Source organism: Carassius carassius, chromosome 23, assembly GCF_963082965.1.
Source record: "Carassius carassius chromosome 23, fCarCar2.1, whole genome shotgun sequence".
Classification (NCBI taxonomy): Eukaryota; Metazoa; Chordata; class Actinopteri; order Cypriniformes; family Cyprinidae; genus Carassius; species Carassius carassius.
In genome coordinates, this window is record NC_081777.1 from 632,499 (window position 1) to 646,918 (window position 14,420).

The 14,420-nt window shown below is 40.4% G+C and overlaps 36 non-coding genes across 36 annotated transcripts; 21 read left to right on the forward strand and 15 right to left on the reverse strand.

Annotated features, from left to right (window-relative positions):
• The first annotated feature begins 31 nt into the window (after positions 1 to 31).
• On the forward strand, positions 32 to 103 carry trnaw-cca (transfer RNA tryptophan (anticodon CCA)). Its single transcript has one exon. It is a non-coding gene; the product is annotated as a tRNA-Trp (tRNA).
• Positions 104 to 324: 221 nt separating this feature from the next.
• Positions 325 to 411, reverse strand: trnay-gua (transfer RNA tyrosine (anticodon GUA)). The gene is given in 2 exon segments: positions 325 to 360; positions 375 to 411. It is a non-coding gene; the product is annotated as a tRNA-Tyr (tRNA).
• A 296-nt stretch (positions 412 to 707) lies between these two features.
• On the forward strand, positions 708 to 779 carry trnaw-cca (transfer RNA tryptophan (anticodon CCA)). The gene has a single exon. It is a non-coding gene; the product is annotated as a tRNA-Trp (tRNA).
• Positions 780 to 1,383: 604 nt separating this feature from the next.
• On the forward strand, positions 1,384 to 1,455 carry trnaw-cca (transfer RNA tryptophan (anticodon CCA)). Its single transcript has one exon. It is a non-coding gene; the product is annotated as a tRNA-Trp (tRNA).
• Positions 1,456 to 1,676: 221 nt separating this feature from the next.
• Positions 1,677 to 1,763, reverse strand: trnay-gua (transfer RNA tyrosine (anticodon GUA)). The gene is given in 2 exon segments: positions 1,677 to 1,712; positions 1,727 to 1,763. It is a non-coding gene; the product is annotated as a tRNA-Tyr (tRNA).
• Positions 1,764 to 2,060: 297 nt separating this feature from the next.
• Positions 2,061 to 2,132, forward strand: trnaw-cca (transfer RNA tryptophan (anticodon CCA)). The gene has a single exon. It is a non-coding gene; the product is annotated as a tRNA-Trp (tRNA).
• A 221-nt stretch (positions 2,133 to 2,353) lies between these two features.
• Positions 2,354 to 2,440, reverse strand: trnay-gua (transfer RNA tyrosine (anticodon GUA)). Its single transcript is given in 2 exon segments — positions 2,354 to 2,389; positions 2,404 to 2,440. It is a non-coding gene; the product is annotated as a tRNA-Tyr (tRNA).
• Positions 2,441 to 2,736: 296 nt separating this feature from the next.
• trnaw-cca (transfer RNA tryptophan (anticodon CCA)) lies at positions 2,737 to 2,808 on the forward strand. The gene has a single exon. It is a non-coding gene; the product is annotated as a tRNA-Trp (tRNA).
• A 221-nt stretch (positions 2,809 to 3,029) lies between these two features.
• trnay-gua (transfer RNA tyrosine (anticodon GUA)) lies at positions 3,030 to 3,116 on the reverse strand. Its single transcript is given in 2 exon segments — positions 3,030 to 3,065; positions 3,080 to 3,116. It is a non-coding gene; the product is annotated as a tRNA-Tyr (tRNA).
• Positions 3,117 to 3,413: 297 nt separating this feature from the next.
• Positions 3,414 to 3,485, forward strand: trnaw-cca (transfer RNA tryptophan (anticodon CCA)). The gene has a single exon. It is a non-coding gene; the product is annotated as a tRNA-Trp (tRNA).
• Positions 3,486 to 3,706: 221 nt separating this feature from the next.
• trnay-gua (transfer RNA tyrosine (anticodon GUA)) lies at positions 3,707 to 3,793 on the reverse strand. The gene is given in 2 exon segments: positions 3,707 to 3,742; positions 3,757 to 3,793. It is a non-coding gene; the product is annotated as a tRNA-Tyr (tRNA).
• A 297-nt stretch (positions 3,794 to 4,090) lies between these two features.
• trnaw-cca (transfer RNA tryptophan (anticodon CCA)) lies at positions 4,091 to 4,162 on the forward strand. Its single transcript has one exon. It is a non-coding gene; the product is annotated as a tRNA-Trp (tRNA).
• Positions 4,163 to 4,766: 604 nt separating this feature from the next.
• On the forward strand, positions 4,767 to 4,838 carry trnaw-cca (transfer RNA tryptophan (anticodon CCA)). The gene has a single exon. It is a non-coding gene; the product is annotated as a tRNA-Trp (tRNA).
• Positions 4,839 to 5,059: 221 nt separating this feature from the next.
• On the reverse strand, positions 5,060 to 5,146 carry trnay-gua (transfer RNA tyrosine (anticodon GUA)). The gene is given in 2 exon segments: positions 5,060 to 5,095; positions 5,110 to 5,146. It is a non-coding gene; the product is annotated as a tRNA-Tyr (tRNA).
• Positions 5,147 to 5,443: 297 nt separating this feature from the next.
• On the forward strand, positions 5,444 to 5,515 carry trnaw-cca (transfer RNA tryptophan (anticodon CCA)). Its single transcript has one exon. It is a non-coding gene; the product is annotated as a tRNA-Trp (tRNA).
• A 221-nt stretch (positions 5,516 to 5,736) lies between these two features.
• Positions 5,737 to 5,823, reverse strand: trnay-gua (transfer RNA tyrosine (anticodon GUA)). The gene is given in 2 exon segments: positions 5,737 to 5,772; positions 5,787 to 5,823. It is a non-coding gene; the product is annotated as a tRNA-Tyr (tRNA).
• Positions 5,824 to 6,119: 296 nt separating this feature from the next.
• On the forward strand, positions 6,120 to 6,191 carry trnaw-cca (transfer RNA tryptophan (anticodon CCA)). Its single transcript has one exon. It is a non-coding gene; the product is annotated as a tRNA-Trp (tRNA).
• Positions 6,192 to 6,795: 604 nt separating this feature from the next.
• Positions 6,796 to 6,867, forward strand: trnaw-cca (transfer RNA tryptophan (anticodon CCA)). The gene has a single exon. It is a non-coding gene; the product is annotated as a tRNA-Trp (tRNA).
• A 221-nt stretch (positions 6,868 to 7,088) lies between these two features.
• On the reverse strand, positions 7,089 to 7,175 carry trnay-gua (transfer RNA tyrosine (anticodon GUA)). The gene is given in 2 exon segments: positions 7,089 to 7,124; positions 7,139 to 7,175. It is a non-coding gene; the product is annotated as a tRNA-Tyr (tRNA).
• Positions 7,176 to 7,472: 297 nt separating this feature from the next.
• On the forward strand, positions 7,473 to 7,544 carry trnaw-cca (transfer RNA tryptophan (anticodon CCA)). Its single transcript has one exon. It is a non-coding gene; the product is annotated as a tRNA-Trp (tRNA).
• Positions 7,545 to 7,765: 221 nt separating this feature from the next.
• trnay-gua (transfer RNA tyrosine (anticodon GUA)) lies at positions 7,766 to 7,852 on the reverse strand. The gene is given in 2 exon segments: positions 7,766 to 7,801; positions 7,816 to 7,852. It is a non-coding gene; the product is annotated as a tRNA-Tyr (tRNA).
• Positions 7,853 to 8,148: 296 nt separating this feature from the next.
• trnaw-cca (transfer RNA tryptophan (anticodon CCA)) lies at positions 8,149 to 8,220 on the forward strand. The gene has a single exon. It is a non-coding gene; the product is annotated as a tRNA-Trp (tRNA).
• Positions 8,221 to 8,441: 221 nt separating this feature from the next.
• Positions 8,442 to 8,528, reverse strand: trnay-gua (transfer RNA tyrosine (anticodon GUA)). The gene is given in 2 exon segments: positions 8,442 to 8,477; positions 8,492 to 8,528. It is a non-coding gene; the product is annotated as a tRNA-Tyr (tRNA).
• A 297-nt stretch (positions 8,529 to 8,825) lies between these two features.
• Positions 8,826 to 8,897, forward strand: trnaw-cca (transfer RNA tryptophan (anticodon CCA)). Its single transcript has one exon. It is a non-coding gene; the product is annotated as a tRNA-Trp (tRNA).
• A 221-nt stretch (positions 8,898 to 9,118) lies between these two features.
• On the reverse strand, positions 9,119 to 9,205 carry trnay-gua (transfer RNA tyrosine (anticodon GUA)). The gene is given in 2 exon segments: positions 9,119 to 9,154; positions 9,169 to 9,205. It is a non-coding gene; the product is annotated as a tRNA-Tyr (tRNA).
• A 297-nt stretch (positions 9,206 to 9,502) lies between these two features.
• Positions 9,503 to 9,574, forward strand: trnaw-cca (transfer RNA tryptophan (anticodon CCA)). The gene has a single exon. It is a non-coding gene; the product is annotated as a tRNA-Trp (tRNA).
• Positions 9,575 to 10,178: 604 nt separating this feature from the next.
• On the forward strand, positions 10,179 to 10,250 carry trnaw-cca (transfer RNA tryptophan (anticodon CCA)). Its single transcript has one exon. It is a non-coding gene; the product is annotated as a tRNA-Trp (tRNA).
• Positions 10,251 to 10,471: 221 nt separating this feature from the next.
• Positions 10,472 to 10,558, reverse strand: trnay-gua (transfer RNA tyrosine (anticodon GUA)). The gene is given in 2 exon segments: positions 10,472 to 10,507; positions 10,522 to 10,558. It is a non-coding gene; the product is annotated as a tRNA-Tyr (tRNA).
• Positions 10,559 to 10,855: 297 nt separating this feature from the next.
• trnaw-cca (transfer RNA tryptophan (anticodon CCA)) lies at positions 10,856 to 10,927 on the forward strand. Its single transcript has one exon. It is a non-coding gene; the product is annotated as a tRNA-Trp (tRNA).
• Positions 10,928 to 11,148: 221 nt separating this feature from the next.
• trnay-gua (transfer RNA tyrosine (anticodon GUA)) lies at positions 11,149 to 11,235 on the reverse strand. Its single transcript is given in 2 exon segments — positions 11,149 to 11,184; positions 11,199 to 11,235. It is a non-coding gene; the product is annotated as a tRNA-Tyr (tRNA).
• Positions 11,236 to 11,531: 296 nt separating this feature from the next.
• On the forward strand, positions 11,532 to 11,603 carry trnaw-cca (transfer RNA tryptophan (anticodon CCA)). Its single transcript has one exon. It is a non-coding gene; the product is annotated as a tRNA-Trp (tRNA).
• Positions 11,604 to 12,207: 604 nt separating this feature from the next.
• trnaw-cca (transfer RNA tryptophan (anticodon CCA)) lies at positions 12,208 to 12,279 on the forward strand. The gene has a single exon. It is a non-coding gene; the product is annotated as a tRNA-Trp (tRNA).
• A 221-nt stretch (positions 12,280 to 12,500) lies between these two features.
• trnay-gua (transfer RNA tyrosine (anticodon GUA)) lies at positions 12,501 to 12,587 on the reverse strand. Its single transcript is given in 2 exon segments — positions 12,501 to 12,536; positions 12,551 to 12,587. It is a non-coding gene; the product is annotated as a tRNA-Tyr (tRNA).
• A 297-nt stretch (positions 12,588 to 12,884) lies between these two features.
• Positions 12,885 to 12,956, forward strand: trnaw-cca (transfer RNA tryptophan (anticodon CCA)). Its single transcript has one exon. It is a non-coding gene; the product is annotated as a tRNA-Trp (tRNA).
• A 221-nt stretch (positions 12,957 to 13,177) lies between these two features.
• On the reverse strand, positions 13,178 to 13,264 carry trnay-gua (transfer RNA tyrosine (anticodon GUA)). The gene is given in 2 exon segments: positions 13,178 to 13,213; positions 13,228 to 13,264. It is a non-coding gene; the product is annotated as a tRNA-Tyr (tRNA).
• A 296-nt stretch (positions 13,265 to 13,560) lies between these two features.
• On the forward strand, positions 13,561 to 13,632 carry trnaw-cca (transfer RNA tryptophan (anticodon CCA)). The gene has a single exon. It is a non-coding gene; the product is annotated as a tRNA-Trp (tRNA).
• The last annotated feature ends 788 nt before the right edge of the window (positions 13,633 to 14,420 follow it).

Genomic DNA, 14,420 nt, shown 5'->3' on the forward strand with positions numbered 1-14,420 from the left:
AGTCCAAAAGAAGCAACAACTTGACTTCGAAGACCTCGTGGCGCAACGGTAGCGCGTCTGACTCCAGATCAGAAGGTTGCGTGTTCAAATCACGTCGGGGTCAAGCCATCTCCTCTTACCATTAAAAGTATGAAGTCAAATGTTTTAATTCAGCTATGTTTTCATAATTATTGAAGCATCTAAAAAAGAAGCCTCTGATATGACAAATGCTCCTTCCACTGTGTAAAGTGTTATATTTGTATCTTGATCTATTGGCTTTTTTCAACGGGCAATACGAAATCTAAAGGAAATGTAAAAATATTTGTGTTGAGTTTAAAATCACACTCCTTCGAGCCGGAATCAAACCAGCGACCTAAGGATACCCAACAACTCATCTACAGTCCTTCGCTCTACCAGCTGAGCTATCGAAGGATGGGAAATGTGCAAGGCACCAAAACTGTCCAAGAAATTCAGAAATCCTTAACTTTTGAGGTTATTGGGGAAAATTAGGCTGCTTTTTGTGGTGAATGCTTCAAGGGCCGTACAAAGGACAACAACTCATCTACAGTCATCTGATCTACCGGCTGAGTTATCAAAGGATGGGAAAAGCTTAAGGCACCAAAAGTTGGCAAGAAATTCAGAAATCCTTACCTCTTGAGGTTATTGGGGAAAATTAGGCAGCTTTATGTGGTGGATTAGTCCAAAGGAAGCAACAACTTGACTTCGAAGACCTCGTGGCGCAATGGTAGCGTGTCTGACTCCAGATCAGAAGGTTGCGTGTTCAAATCATGTCGGGGTCAAGCCATCTCCTCTTTCCATTAAAAGTATGAAGTCAAATGTTTTAATTCAGCTATGTTTTCATAATTATTGAAGCGTGTAATAAAGAAGCCTCTGATATGACAAATGCTCCTTCCACTGTGTAAAGTGTTATATTTGTATCTTGATCTATTGGCTCTTTTCAACGGGCAATACGAAATCTAAAGGAAATGTAAAAATATTTGTGCTGAGTTTAAAATCACACTCCTTCGAGCCGGAATCGAACCAGCAACCTAAGGATACCCAACAACTCATCTAGAGTCCTCCTCTCTACCAGCTGAGCTATCTAATGATGGGAAATGTGCAAGGCACCAAAACTTTCCAAGAAATTCAGAAATCCTTAACTTTTGAGGTTACTGGGAAAAATTAGGCTGCTTTTAATGGTGAATGCTTCAAGAGCCGTACAAAGGACAACAACTCATCTACAGTCATCTGATCTACCGGCTGAGTTATCAAAGGATGGGAAAAGCTTAAGGCACCAAAAGTTGGCAAGACATTCAGAAATCCTTACCTCTTGAGGTTATTGGGGAAAATTAGGCAGCTTTATGTGGTGAATGAGTACAAAGGAAGCAACAACTTGACGTTGAAGACCTCGTGGCGCAATGGTAGCGTGTCTGACTCCAGATCAGAAGGTTGCGTGTTCAAATCATGTTGGGGTCAAGCCATCTCCTCTTTCCATTAAAAGTATGAAGTCAAATGTTTTAATTCAGCTGTGTTTTCATAATTATTGAAGCGTGTAATAAAGAAGCCTCTGATATGACAAATGCTCCTTCCACTGTGTAAAGTGTTATATTTGTATCTTGATCTATTGGCTCTTTTCAACGGGCAATACGAAATCTAAAGGAAATGTAAAAATATTTGTGCTGAGTTTAAAATAACACTCCTTCGAGCCGGAATCGAACCAGCAACCTAAGGATACCCAACAACTCGTCTACAGTCCTCCGCTCTACCAGCTGAGCTATCGAAGGATGGGAAATGTGCAAGGCACCAAAACTTTCCAAGAAATTCAGAAATCCTTAACTTTTAAAGGTTATTGGGAAAAATTAGGCTGCTTTTTGTGATGAATGCTTCAAGGGCCGTACAAAGGACAACAACTCATCTACAGTCATCTGATCTAGCGGCTGAGTTATCAAAGGATGGGAAAAGCTTAAGGCACCAAAAGTTGGCAAGAAATTCAGAAATCCTTACCTCTTGAGGTTATTGGGGAAAATTAGGCAGCTTTATGTGATGAATGAGTCCAAAAGAAGCAACAATTTGACTTCGAAGACCTCGTGGCGCAACGGTAGCGCGTCTGACTCCAGATCAGAAGGTTGCGTGTTCAAATCACTTCGGGGTCAAGCCATCTCCTCTTACCATTAAAAGTATGAAGTCAAATGTTTTAATTCAGCTATGTTTTCATAATTATTGAAGCATCTAAAAAAGAAGCCTCTGATATGACAAATGCTCCTTCCACTGTGTAAAGTGTTATATTTGTATCTTGATCTATTGGCTGTTTTCAACGGGCAATACGAAATCTAAAGGAAATGTAAAAATATTTGTGTTGAGTTTAAAATCACACTCCTTCGAGCCGGAATCGAACCAGCGACCTAAGGATACCCAACAACTCATCTACAGTCCTTCGCTCTACCAGCTGAGCTATCGAAGGATGGGAAATGTGCAAGGCACCAAAACTGTCCAAGAAATTCAGAAATCCTTAACTTTTGAGGTTATTGGGAAAAATTAGGCTGCTTTTTGTGGTGAATGCTTCAAGGGCCGTACAAAGGACAACAACTCATCTACAGTCATCTGATCTACCGGCTGAGTTATCAAAGGATGGGAAAAGCTTAAGGCACCAAAAGTTGGCAAGAAATTCAGAAATCCTTACCTCTTGAGGTTATTGGGGAAAATTAGGCAGCTTTATGTGGTGGATTAGTCCAAAGGAAGCAACAACTTGACTTCGAAGACCTCGTGGCGCAATGGTAGCGCGTCTGACTCCAGATCAGAAGGTTGCGTGTTCAAATCATGTCGGGGTCAAGCCATCTCCTCTTTCCATTAAAAGTATGAAGTCAAATGTTTTAATTCAGCTATGTTTTCATAATTATTGAAGCGTGTAAAAAAGAAGCCTCTGATATGACAAATGCTACTTCCACTGTGTAAAGTGTTATATTTGTATCTTGATCTATTGGCTTTTTTCAACGGGCAATACGAAATCTAAAGGAAATGTAAAAATATTTGTGCTGAGTTTAAAATAACACTCCTTCGAGCCGGAATCGAACCAGCGACCTAAGGATACCCAACAACTCGTCTACAGTCCTCCGCTCTACCAGCTGAGCTATCGAAGGATGGGAAATGTGCAAGGCACCAAAACTTTCCAAGAAATTCAGAAATCCTTAACTTTTAAAGGTTATTGGGAAAAATTAGGCTGCTTTTTGTGATGAATGCTTCAAGGGCCGTACAAAGGACAACAACTCATCTACAGTCATCTGATCTAGCGGCTGAGTTATCAAAGGATGGGAAAAGCTTAAGGCACCAAAAGTTGGCAAGAAATTCAGAAATCCTTACATCTTGAGGTTATTGGGGAAAATTAGGCAGCTTTATGTGATGAATGAGTCCAAAAGAAGCAACAATTTTACTTCGAAGACCTCGTGGCGCAACGGTAGCGCGTCTGACTCCAGATCAGAAGGTTGCGTGTTCAAATCACGTCGGGGTCAAGCCATCTCCTCTTACCATTAAAAGTATGAAGTCAAATGTTTTAATTCAGCTATGTTTTCATAATTATTGAAGCATCTAAAAAAGAAGCCTCTGATATGACAAATGCTCCTTCCACTGTGTAAAGTGTTATATTTGTATCTTGATCTATTGGCTTTTTTCAACGGGCAATACGAAATCTAAAGGAAATGTAAAAATATTTGTGTTGAGTTTAAAATCACACTCCTTCGAGCCGGAATCAAACCAGCGACCTAAGGATACCCAACAACTCATCTACAGTCCTTCGCTCTACCAGCTGAGCTATCGAAGGATGGGAAATGTGCAAGGCACCAAAACTTTCCAAGAAATTCAGAAATCCTTAACTTTTAAAGGTTATTGGGAAAAATTAGGCTGCTTTTTGTGATGAATGCTTCAAGGGCCGTACAAAGGACAACAACTCATCTACAGTCATCTGATCTACCGGCTGAGTTATCAAAGGATGGGAAAAGCTTAAGGCACCAAAAGTTGGCAAGAAATTCAGAAATCCTTACCTCTTGAGGTTATTGGGGAAAATTAGGCAGCTTTATGTGATGAATGAGTCCAAAAGAAGCAACAATTTGACTTCGAAAACCTCGTGGCGCAACGGTAGCGCGTCTGACTCCAGATGAGAAGGTTGCGTGTTCAAATCACGTCGGGGTCAAGCCATCTCCTCTTACCATTAGAAGTATGAAGTCAAATGTTTTAATTACCCTATGTTTTAATAATTATTGAAGCGTGTAATAAAGAAGCCTCTGATATGACAAATGCTCCTTCCACTGTGTAAAGTGTTATATTTGTATCTTGATCTATTGGCTCTTTTCAACGGGCAATACGAAATCTAAAGGAAATGTAAAAATATTTGTGCTGAGTTTAAAATCACACTCCTTCGAGCCGGAATCGAACCAGCGACCTAAGGATACCCAACAACTCATCTAGAGTCCTCCACTCTACCAGCTGAGCTATCTAATGATGGGAAATGTGCAAGGCACCAAAACTTTCCAAGAAATTCAGAAATCCTTAACTTTTGAGGTTACTGGGAAAAATTAGGCTGCTTTTAATGGTGAATGCTTCAAGAGCCGTACAAAGGACAACAACTCATCTACAGTCATCTGATCTACCGGCTGAGTTATCAAAGGATGGGAAAAGCTTAAGGCACCAAAAGTTGGCAAGAAATTCAGAAATCCTTACCTCTTGAGGTTATTGGGGAAAATTAGGCAGCTTTATGTGGTGGATTAGTCCAAAGGAAGCAACAACTTGACTTCGAAGACCTCGTGGCGCAATGGTAGCGTGTCTGACTCCAGGTCAGAAGGTTGCGTGTTCAAATCATGTCGGGGTCAAGCCATCTCCTCTTTCCATTAAAAGTATGAAGTCAAATGTTTTAATTCAGCTATGTTTTCATAATTATTGAAGCGTGTAATAAAGAAGCCTCTGATATGACAAATGCTCCTTCCACTGTGTAAAGTGTTATATTTGTATCTTGATCTATTGGCTCTTTTCAACGGGCAATACGAAATCTAAAGGAAATGTAAAAATATTTGTGCTGAGTTTAAAATAACACTCCTTCGAGCCGGAATCGAACCAGCGACCTAAGGATACCCAACAACTCGTCTACAGTCCTCCGCTCTACCAGCTGAGCTATCGAAGGATGGGAAATGTGCAAGGCACCAAAACTTTCCAAGAAATTCAGAAATCCTTAACTTTTAAAGGTTATTGGGAAAAATTAGGCTGCTTTTTGTGATGAATGCTTCAAGGGCCGTACAAAGGACAACAACTCATCTACAGTCATCTGATCTAGCGGCTGAGTTATCAAAGGATGGGAAAAGCTTAAGGCACCAAAAGTTGGCAAGAAATTCAGAAATCCTTACCTCTTGAGGTTATTGGGGAAAATTAGGCAGCTTTATGTGATGAATGAGTCCAAAAGAAGCAACAACTTGACTTCGAAGACCTCGTGGCGCAACGGTAGCGCGTCTGACTCCAGATCAGAAGGTTGCGTGTTCAAATCACGTCGGGGTCAAGCCATCTCCTCTTACCATTAAAAGTATGAAGTCAAATGTTTTAATTCAGCTATGTTTTCATAATTATTGAAGCATCTAAAAAAGAAGCCTCTGATATGACAAATGCTCCTTCCACTGTGTAAAGTGTTATATTTGTATCTTGATCTATTGGCTTTTTTCAACGGGCAATACGAAATCTAAAGGAAATGTAAAAATATTTGTGTTGAGTTTAAAATCACACTCCTTCGAGCCGGAATCAAACCAGCGACCTAAGGATACCCAACAACTCATCTACAGTCCTTCGCTCTACCAGCTGAGCTATCGAAGGATGGGAAATGTGCAAGGCACCAAAACTGTCCAAGAAATTCAGAAATCCTTAACTTTTGAGGTTATTGGGGAAAATTAGGCTGCTTTTTGTGGTGAATGCTTCAAGGGCCGTACAAAGGACAACAACTCATCTACAGTCATCTGATCTACCGGCTGAGTTATCAAAGGATGGGAAAAGCTTAAGGCACCAAAAGTTGGCAAGAAATTCAGAAATCCTTACCTCTTGAGGTTATTGGGGAAAATTAGGCAGCTTTATGTGGTGGATTAGTCCAAAGGAAGCAACAACTTGACTTCGAAGACCTCGTGGCGCAATGGTAGCGTGTCTGACTCCAGATCAGAAGGTTGCGTGTTCAAATCATGTCGGGGTCAAGCCATCTCCTCTTTCCATTAAAAGTATGAAGTCAAATGTTTTAATTCAGCTATGTTTTCATAATTATTGAAGCGTGTAATAAAGAAGCCTCTGATATGACAAATGCTCCTTCCACTGTGTAAAGTGTTATATTTGTATCTTGATCTATTGGCTCTTTTCAACGGGCAATACGAAATCTAAAGGAAATGTAAAAATATTTGTGCTGAGTTTAAAATCACACTCCTTCGAGCCGGAATCGAACCAGCAACCTAAGGATACCCAACAACTCATCTAGAGTCCTCCACTCTACCAGCTGAGCTATCTAATGATGGGAAATGTGCAAGGCACCAAAACTTTCCAAGAAATTCAGAAATCCTTAACTTTTGAGGTTACTGGGAAAAATTAGGCTGCTTTTAATGGTGAATGCTTCAAGAGCCGTACAAAGGACAACAACTCATCTACAGTCATCTGATCTACCGGCTGAGTTATCAAAGGATGGGAAAAGCTTAAGGCACCAAAAGTTGGCAAGACATTCAGAAATCCTTACCTCTTGAGGTTATTGGGGAAAATTAGGCAGCTTTATGTGGTGAATGAGTACAAAGGAAGCAACAACTTGACGTTGAAGACCTCGTGGCGCAATGGTAGCGTGTCTGACTCCAGATCAGAAGGTTGCATGTTCAAATCATGTTGGGGTCAAGCCATCTCCTCTTTCCATTAAAAGTATGAAGTCAAATGTTTTAATTCAGCTGTGTTTTCATAATTATTGAAGCGTGTAATAAAGAAGCCTCTGATATGACAAATGCTCCTTCCACTGTGTAAAGTGTTATATTTGTATCTTGATCTATTGGCTCTTTTCAACGGGCAATACGAAATCTAAAGGAAATGTAAAAATATTTGTGCTGAGTTTAAAATAACACTCCTTCGAGCCGGAATCGAACCAGCAACCTAAGGATACCCAACAACTCGTCTACAGTCCTCCGCTCTACCAGCTGAGCTATCGAAGGATGGGAAATGTGCAAGGCACCAAAACTTTCCAAGAAATTCAGAAATCCTTAACTTTTAAAGGTTATTGGGAAAAATTAGGCTGCTTTTTGTGATGAATGCTTCAAGGGCCGTACAAAGGACAACAACTCATCTACAGTCATCTGATCTAGCGGCTGAGTTATCAAAGGATGGGAAAAGCTTAAGGCACCAAAAGTTGGCAAGAAATTCAGAAATCCTTACCTCTTGAGGTTATTGGGGAAAATTAGGCAGCTTTATGTGATGAATGAGTCGAAAAGAAGCAACAATTTGACTTCGAAGACCTCGTGGCGCAACGGTAGCGCGTCTGACTCCAGATCAGAAGGTTGCGTGTTCAAATCACTTCGGGGTCAAGCCATCTCCTCTTACCATTAAAAGTATGAAGTCAAATGTTTTAATTCAGCTATGTTTTCATAATTATTGAAGCATCTAAAAAAGAAGCCTCTGATATGACAAATGCTCCTTCCACTGTGTAAAGTGTTATATTTGTATCTTGATCTATTGGCTTTTTTCAACGGGCAATACGAAATCTAAAGGAAATGTAAAAATATTTGTGTTGAGTTTAAAATCACACTCCTTCGAGCCGGAATCGAACCAGCGACCTAAGGATACCCAACAACTCATCTACAGTCCTTCGCTCTACCAGCTGAGCTATCGAAGGATGGGAAATGTGCAAGGCACCAAAACTGTCCAAGAAATTCAGAAATCCTTAACTTTTGAGGTTATTGGGAAAAATTAGGCTGCTTTTTGTGGTGAATGCTTCAAGGGCCGTACAAAGGACAACAACTCATCTACAGTCATCTGATCTACCGGCTGAGTTATCAAAGGATGGGAAAAGCTTAAGGCACCAAAAGTTGGCAAGAAATTCAGAAATCCTTACCTCTTGAGGTTATTGGGGAAAATTAGGCAGCTTTATGTGGTGGATTAGTCCAAAGGAAGCAACAACTTGACTTCGAAGACCTCGTGGCGCAATGGTAGCGCGTCTGACTCCAGATCAGAAGGTTGCGTGTTCAAATCATGTCGGGGTCAAGCCATCTCCTCTTTCCATTAAAAGTATGAAGTCAAATGTTTTAATTCAGCTATGTTTTCATAATTATTGAAGCGTGTAAAAAAGAAGCCTCTGATATGACAAATGCTACTTCCACTGTGTAAAGTGTTATATTTGTATCTTGATCTATTGGCTTTTTTCAACGGGCAATACGAAATCTAAAGGAAATGTAAAAATATTTGTGCTGAGTTTAAAATAACACTCCTTCGAGCCGGAATCGAACCAGCGACCTAAGGATACCCAACAACTCGTCTACAGTCCTCCGCTCTACCAGCTGAGCTATCGAAGGATGGGAAATGTGCAAGGCACCAAAACTTTCCAAGAAATTCAGAAATCCTTAACTTTTAAAGGTTATTGGGAAAAATTAGGCTGCTTTTTGTGATGAATGCTTCAAGGGCCGTACAAAGGACAACAACTCATCTACAGTCATCTGATCTAGCGGCTGAGTTATCAAAGGATGGGAAAAGCTTAAGGCACCAAAAGTTGGCAAGAAATTCAGAAATCCTTACATCTTGAGGTTATTGGGGAAAATTAGGCAGCTTTATGTGATGAATGAGTCCAAAAGAAGCAACAATTTTACTTCGAAGACCTCGTGGCGCAACGGTAGCGCGTCTGACTCCAGATCAGAAGGTTGCGTGTTCAAATCACGTCGGGGTCAAGCCATCTCCTCTTACCATTAAAAGTATGAAGTCAAATGTTTTAATTCAGCTATGTTTTCATAATTATTGAAGCATCTAAAAAAGAAGCCTCTGATATGACAAATGCTCCTTCCACTGTGTAAAGTGTTATATTTGTATCTTGATCTATTGGCTTTTTTCAACGGGCAATACGAAATCTAAAGGAAATGTAAAAATATTTGTGTTGAGTTTAAAATCACACTCCTTCGAGCCGGAATCAAACCAGCGACCTAAGGATACCCAACAACTCATCTACAGTCCTTCGCTCTACCAGCTGAGCTATCGAAGGATGGGAAATGTGCAAGGCACCAAAACTTTCCAAGAAATTCAGAAATCCTTAACTTTTAAAGGTTATTGGGAAAAATTAGGCTGCTTTTTGTGATGAATGCTTCAAGGGCCGTACAAAGGACAACAACTCATCTACAGTCATCTGATCTACCGGCTGAGTTATCAAAGGATGGGAAAAGCTTAAGGCACCAAAAGTTGGCAAGAAATTCAGAAATCCTTACCTCTTGAGGTTATTGGGGAAAATTAGGCAGCTTTATGTGATGAATGAGTCCAAAAGAAGCAACAATTTGACTTCGAAAACCTCGTGGCGCAACGGTAGCGCGTCTGACTCCAGATGAGAAGGTTGCGTGTTCAAATCACGTCGGGGTCAAGCCATCTCCTCTTACCATTAGAAGTATGAAGTCAAATGTTTTAATTACCCTATGTTTTAATAATTATTGAAGCGTGTAATAAAGAAGCCTCTGATATGACAAATGCTCCTTCCACTGTGTAAAGTGTTATATTTGTATCTTGATCTATTGGCTCTTTTCAACGGGCAATACGAAATCTAAAGGAAATGTAAAAATATTTGTGCTGAGTTTAAAATCACACTCCTTCGAGCCGGAATCGAACCAGCGACCTAAGGATACCCAACAACTCATCTAGAGTCCTCCACTCTACCAGCTGAGCTATCTAATGATGGGAAATGTGCAAGGCACCAAAACTTTCCAAGAAATTCAGAAATCCTTAACTTTTGAGGTTACTGGGAAAAATTAGGCTGCTTTTAATGGTGAATGCTTCAAGAGCCGTACAAAGGACAACAACTCATCTACAGTCATCTGATCTACCGGCTGAGTTATCAAAGGATGGGAAAAGCTTAAGGCACCAAAAGTTGGCAAGAAATTCAGAAATCCTTACCTCTTGAGGTTATTGGGGAAAATTAGGCAGCTTTATGTGGTGGATTAGTCCAAAGGAAGCAACAACTTGACTTCGAAGACCTCGTGGCGCAATGGTAGCGTGTCTGACTCCAGGTCAGAAGGTTGCGTGTTCAAATCATGTCGGGGTCAAGCCATCTCCTCTTTCCATTAAAAGTATGAAGTCAAATGTTTTAATTCAGCTATGTTTTCATAATTATTGAAGCGTGTAATAAAGAAGCCTCTGATATGACAAATGCTCCTTCCACTGTGTAAAGTGTTATATTTGTATCTTGATCTATTGGCTCTTTTCAACGGGCAATACGAAATCTAAAGGAAATGTAAAAATATTTGTGCTGAGTTTAAAATAACACTCCTTCGAGCCGGAATCGAACCAGCGACCTAAGGATACCCAACAACTCGTCTACAGTCCTCCGCTCTACCAGCTGAGCTATCGAAGGATGGGAAATGTGCAAGGCACCAAAACTTTCCAAGAAATTCAGAAATCCTTAACTTTTAAAGGTTATTGGGAAAAATTAGGCTGCTTTTTGTGATGAATGCTTCAAGGGCCGTACAAAGGACAACAACTCATCTACAGTCATCTGATCTAGCGGCTGAGTTATCAAAGGATGGGAAAAGCTTAAGGCACCAAAAGTTGGCAAGAAATTCAGAAATCCTTACCTCTTGAGGTTATTGGGGAAAATTAGGCAGCTTTATGTGATGAATGAGTCCAAAAGAAGCAACAACTTGACTTCGAAGACCTCGTGGCGCAACGGTAGCGCGTCTGACTCCAGATCAGAAGGTTGCGTGTTCAAATCACGTCGGGGTCAAGCCATCTCCTCTTACCATTAAAAGTATGAAGTCAAATGTTTTAATTCAGCTATGTTTTCATAATTATTGAAGCATCTAAAAAAGAAGCCTCTGATATGACAAATGCTCCTTCCACTGTGTAAAGTGTTATATTTGTATCTTGATCTATTGGCTTTTTTCAACGGGCAATACGAAATCTAAAGGAAATGTAAAAATATTTGTGTTGAGTTTAAAATCACACTCCTTCGAGCCGGAATCAAACCAGCGACCTAAGGATACCCAACAACTCATCTACAGTCCTTCGCTCTACCAGCTGAGCTATCGAAGGATGGGAAATGTGCAAGGCACCAAAACTGTCCAAGAAATTCAGAAATCCTTAACTTTTGAGGTTATTGGGGAAAATTAGGCTGCTTTTTGTGGTGAATGCTTCAAGGGCCGTACAAAGGACAACAACTCATCTACAGTCATCTGATCTACCGGCTGAGTTATCAAAGGATGGGAAAAGCTTAAGGCACCAAAAGTTGGCAAGAAATTCAGAAATCCTTACCTCTTGAGGTTATTGGGGAAAATTAGGCAGCTTTATGTGGTGGATTAGTCCAAAGGAAGCAACAACTTGACTTCGAAGACCTCGTGGCGCAATGGTAGCGTGTCTGACTCCAGATCAGAAGGTTGCGTGTTCAAATCATGTCGGGGTCAAGCCATCTCCTCTTTCCATTAAAAGTATGAAGTCAAATGTTTTAATTCAGCTATGTTTTCATAATTATTGAAGCGTGTAATAAAGAAGCCTCTGATATGACAAATGCTCCTTCCACTGTGTAAAGTGTTATATTTGTATCTTGATCTATTGGCTCTTTTCAACGGGCAATACGAAATCTAAAGGAAATGTAAAAATATTTGTGCTGAGTTTAAAATCACACTCCTTCGAGCCGGAATCGAACCAGCAACCTAAGGATACCCAACAACTCATCTAGAGTCCTCCACTCTACCAGCTGAGCTATCTAATGATGGGAAATGTGCAAGGCACCAAAACTTTCCAAGAAATTCAGAAATCCTTAACTTTTGAGGTTACTGGGAAAAATTAGGCTGCTTTTAATGGTGAATGCTTCAAGAGCCGTACAAAGGACAACAACTCATCTACAGTCATCTGATCTACCGGCTGAGTTATCAAAGGATGGGAAAAGCTTAAGGCACCAAAAGTTGGCAAGACATTCAGAAATCCTTACCTCTTAAGGTTATTGGGGAAAATTAGGCAGCTTTATGTGGTGAATGAGTACAAAGGAAGCAACAACTTGACGTTGAAGACCTCGTGGCGCAATGGTAGCGTGTCTGACTCCAGATCAGAAGGTTGCGTGTTCAAATCATGTTGGGGTCAAGCCATCTCCTCTTTCCATTAAAAGTATGAAGTCAAATGTTTTAATTCAGCTGTGTTTTCATAATTATTGAAGCGTGTAATAAAGAAGCCTCTGATATGACAAATGCTCCTTCCACTGTGTAAAGTGTTATATTTGTATCTTGATCTATTGGCTCTTTTCAACGGGCAATACGAAATCTAAAGGAAATGTAAAAATATTTGTGCTGAGTTTAAAATAACACTCCTTCGAGCCGGAATCGAACCAGCAACCTAAGGATACCCAGCAACTCGTCTACAGTCCTCCGCTCTACCAGCTGAGCTATCGAAGGATGGGAAATGTGCAAGGCACCAAAACTTTCCAAGAAATTCAGAAATCCTTAACTTTTAAAGGTTATTGGGAAAAATTAGGCTGCTTTTTGTGATGAATGCTTCAAGGGCCGTACAAAGGACAACAACTCATCTACAGTCATCTGATCTAGCGGCTGAGTTATCAAAGGATGGGAAAAGCTTAAGGCACCAAAAGTTGGCAAGAAATTCAGAAATCCTTACCTCTTGAGGTTATTGGGGAAAATTAGGCAGCTTTATGTGATGAATGAGTCCAAAAGAAGCAACAATTTTACTTCGAAGACCTCGTGGCGCAACGGTAGCGCGTCTGACTCCAGATCAGAAGGTTGCGTGTTCAAATCACGTCGGGGTCAAGCCATCTCCTCTTACCATTAAAAGTATGAAGTCAAATGTTTTAATTCAGCTATGTTTTCATAATTATTGAAGCATCTAAAAAAGAAGCCTCTGATATGACAAATGCTCCTTCCACTGTGTAAAGTGTTATATTTGTATCTTGATCTATTGGCTTTTTTCAACGGGCAATACGAAATCTAAAGGAAATGTAAAAATATTTGTGTTGAGTTTAAAATCACACTCCTTCGAGCCGGAATCAAACCAGCGACCTAAGGATACCCAACAACTCATCTACAGTCCTTCGCTCTACCAGCTGAGCTATCGAAGGATGGGAAATGTGCAAGGCACCAAAACTGTCCAAGAAATTCAGAAATCCTTAACTTTTGAGGTTATTGGGGAAAATTAGGCTGCTTTTTGTGGTGAATGCTTCAAGGGCCGTACAAAGGACAACAACTCATCTACAGTCATCTGATCTACCGGCTGAGTTATCAAAGGATGGGAAAAGCTTAAGGCACCAAAAGTTGGCAAGAAATTCAGAAATCCTTACCTCTTGAGGTTATTGGGGAAAATTAGGCAGCTTTATGTGGTGGATTAGTCCAAAGGAAGCAACAACTTGACTTCGAAGACCTCGTGGCGCAATGGTAGCGTGTCTGACTCCAGATCAGAAGGTTGCGTGTTCAAATCATGTCGGGGTCAAGCCATCTCCTCTTTCCATTAAAAGTATGAAGTCAAATGTTTTAATTCAGCTATGTTTTCATAATTATTGAAGCGTGTAATAAAGAAGCCTCTGATATGACAAATGCTCCTTCCACTGTGTAAAGTGTTATATTTGTATCTTGATCTATTGGCTCTTTTCAACGGGCAATACGAAATCTAAAGGAAATGTAAAAATATTTGTGCTGAGTTTAAAATCACACTCCTTCGAGCCGGAATCGAACCAGCAACCTAAGGATACCCAACAACTCATCTAGAGTCCTCCACTCTACCAGCTGAGCTATCTAATGATGGGAAATGTGCAAGGCACCAAAACTTTCCAAGAAATTCAGAAATCCTTAACTTTTGAGGTTACTGGGAAAAATTAGGCTGCTTTTAATGGTGAATGCTTCAAGAGCCGTACAAAGGACAACAACTCATCTACAGTCATCTGATCTACCGGCTGAGTTATCAAAGGATGGGAAAAGCTTAAGGCACCAAAAGTTGGCAAGACATTCAGAAATCCTTACCTCTTGAGGTTATTGGGGAAAATTAGGCAGCTTTATGTGGTGAATGAGTACAAAGGAAGCAACAACTTGACTTTGAAGACCTAGTGGCGCAACGGTATCGCGTCTGACTCCAGATCAGAAGGTTGTGTGTTGAAATCATGTCGGGGTCAATCCATCTCCTCTTTCCATTAAAAGTATGAAGTCAAATGTTTTAATTCAGCTATGTTTTCATAATTATTGAAGCGTGTAAAAAAGAAGCCTCTGATATGACAAATGCTACTT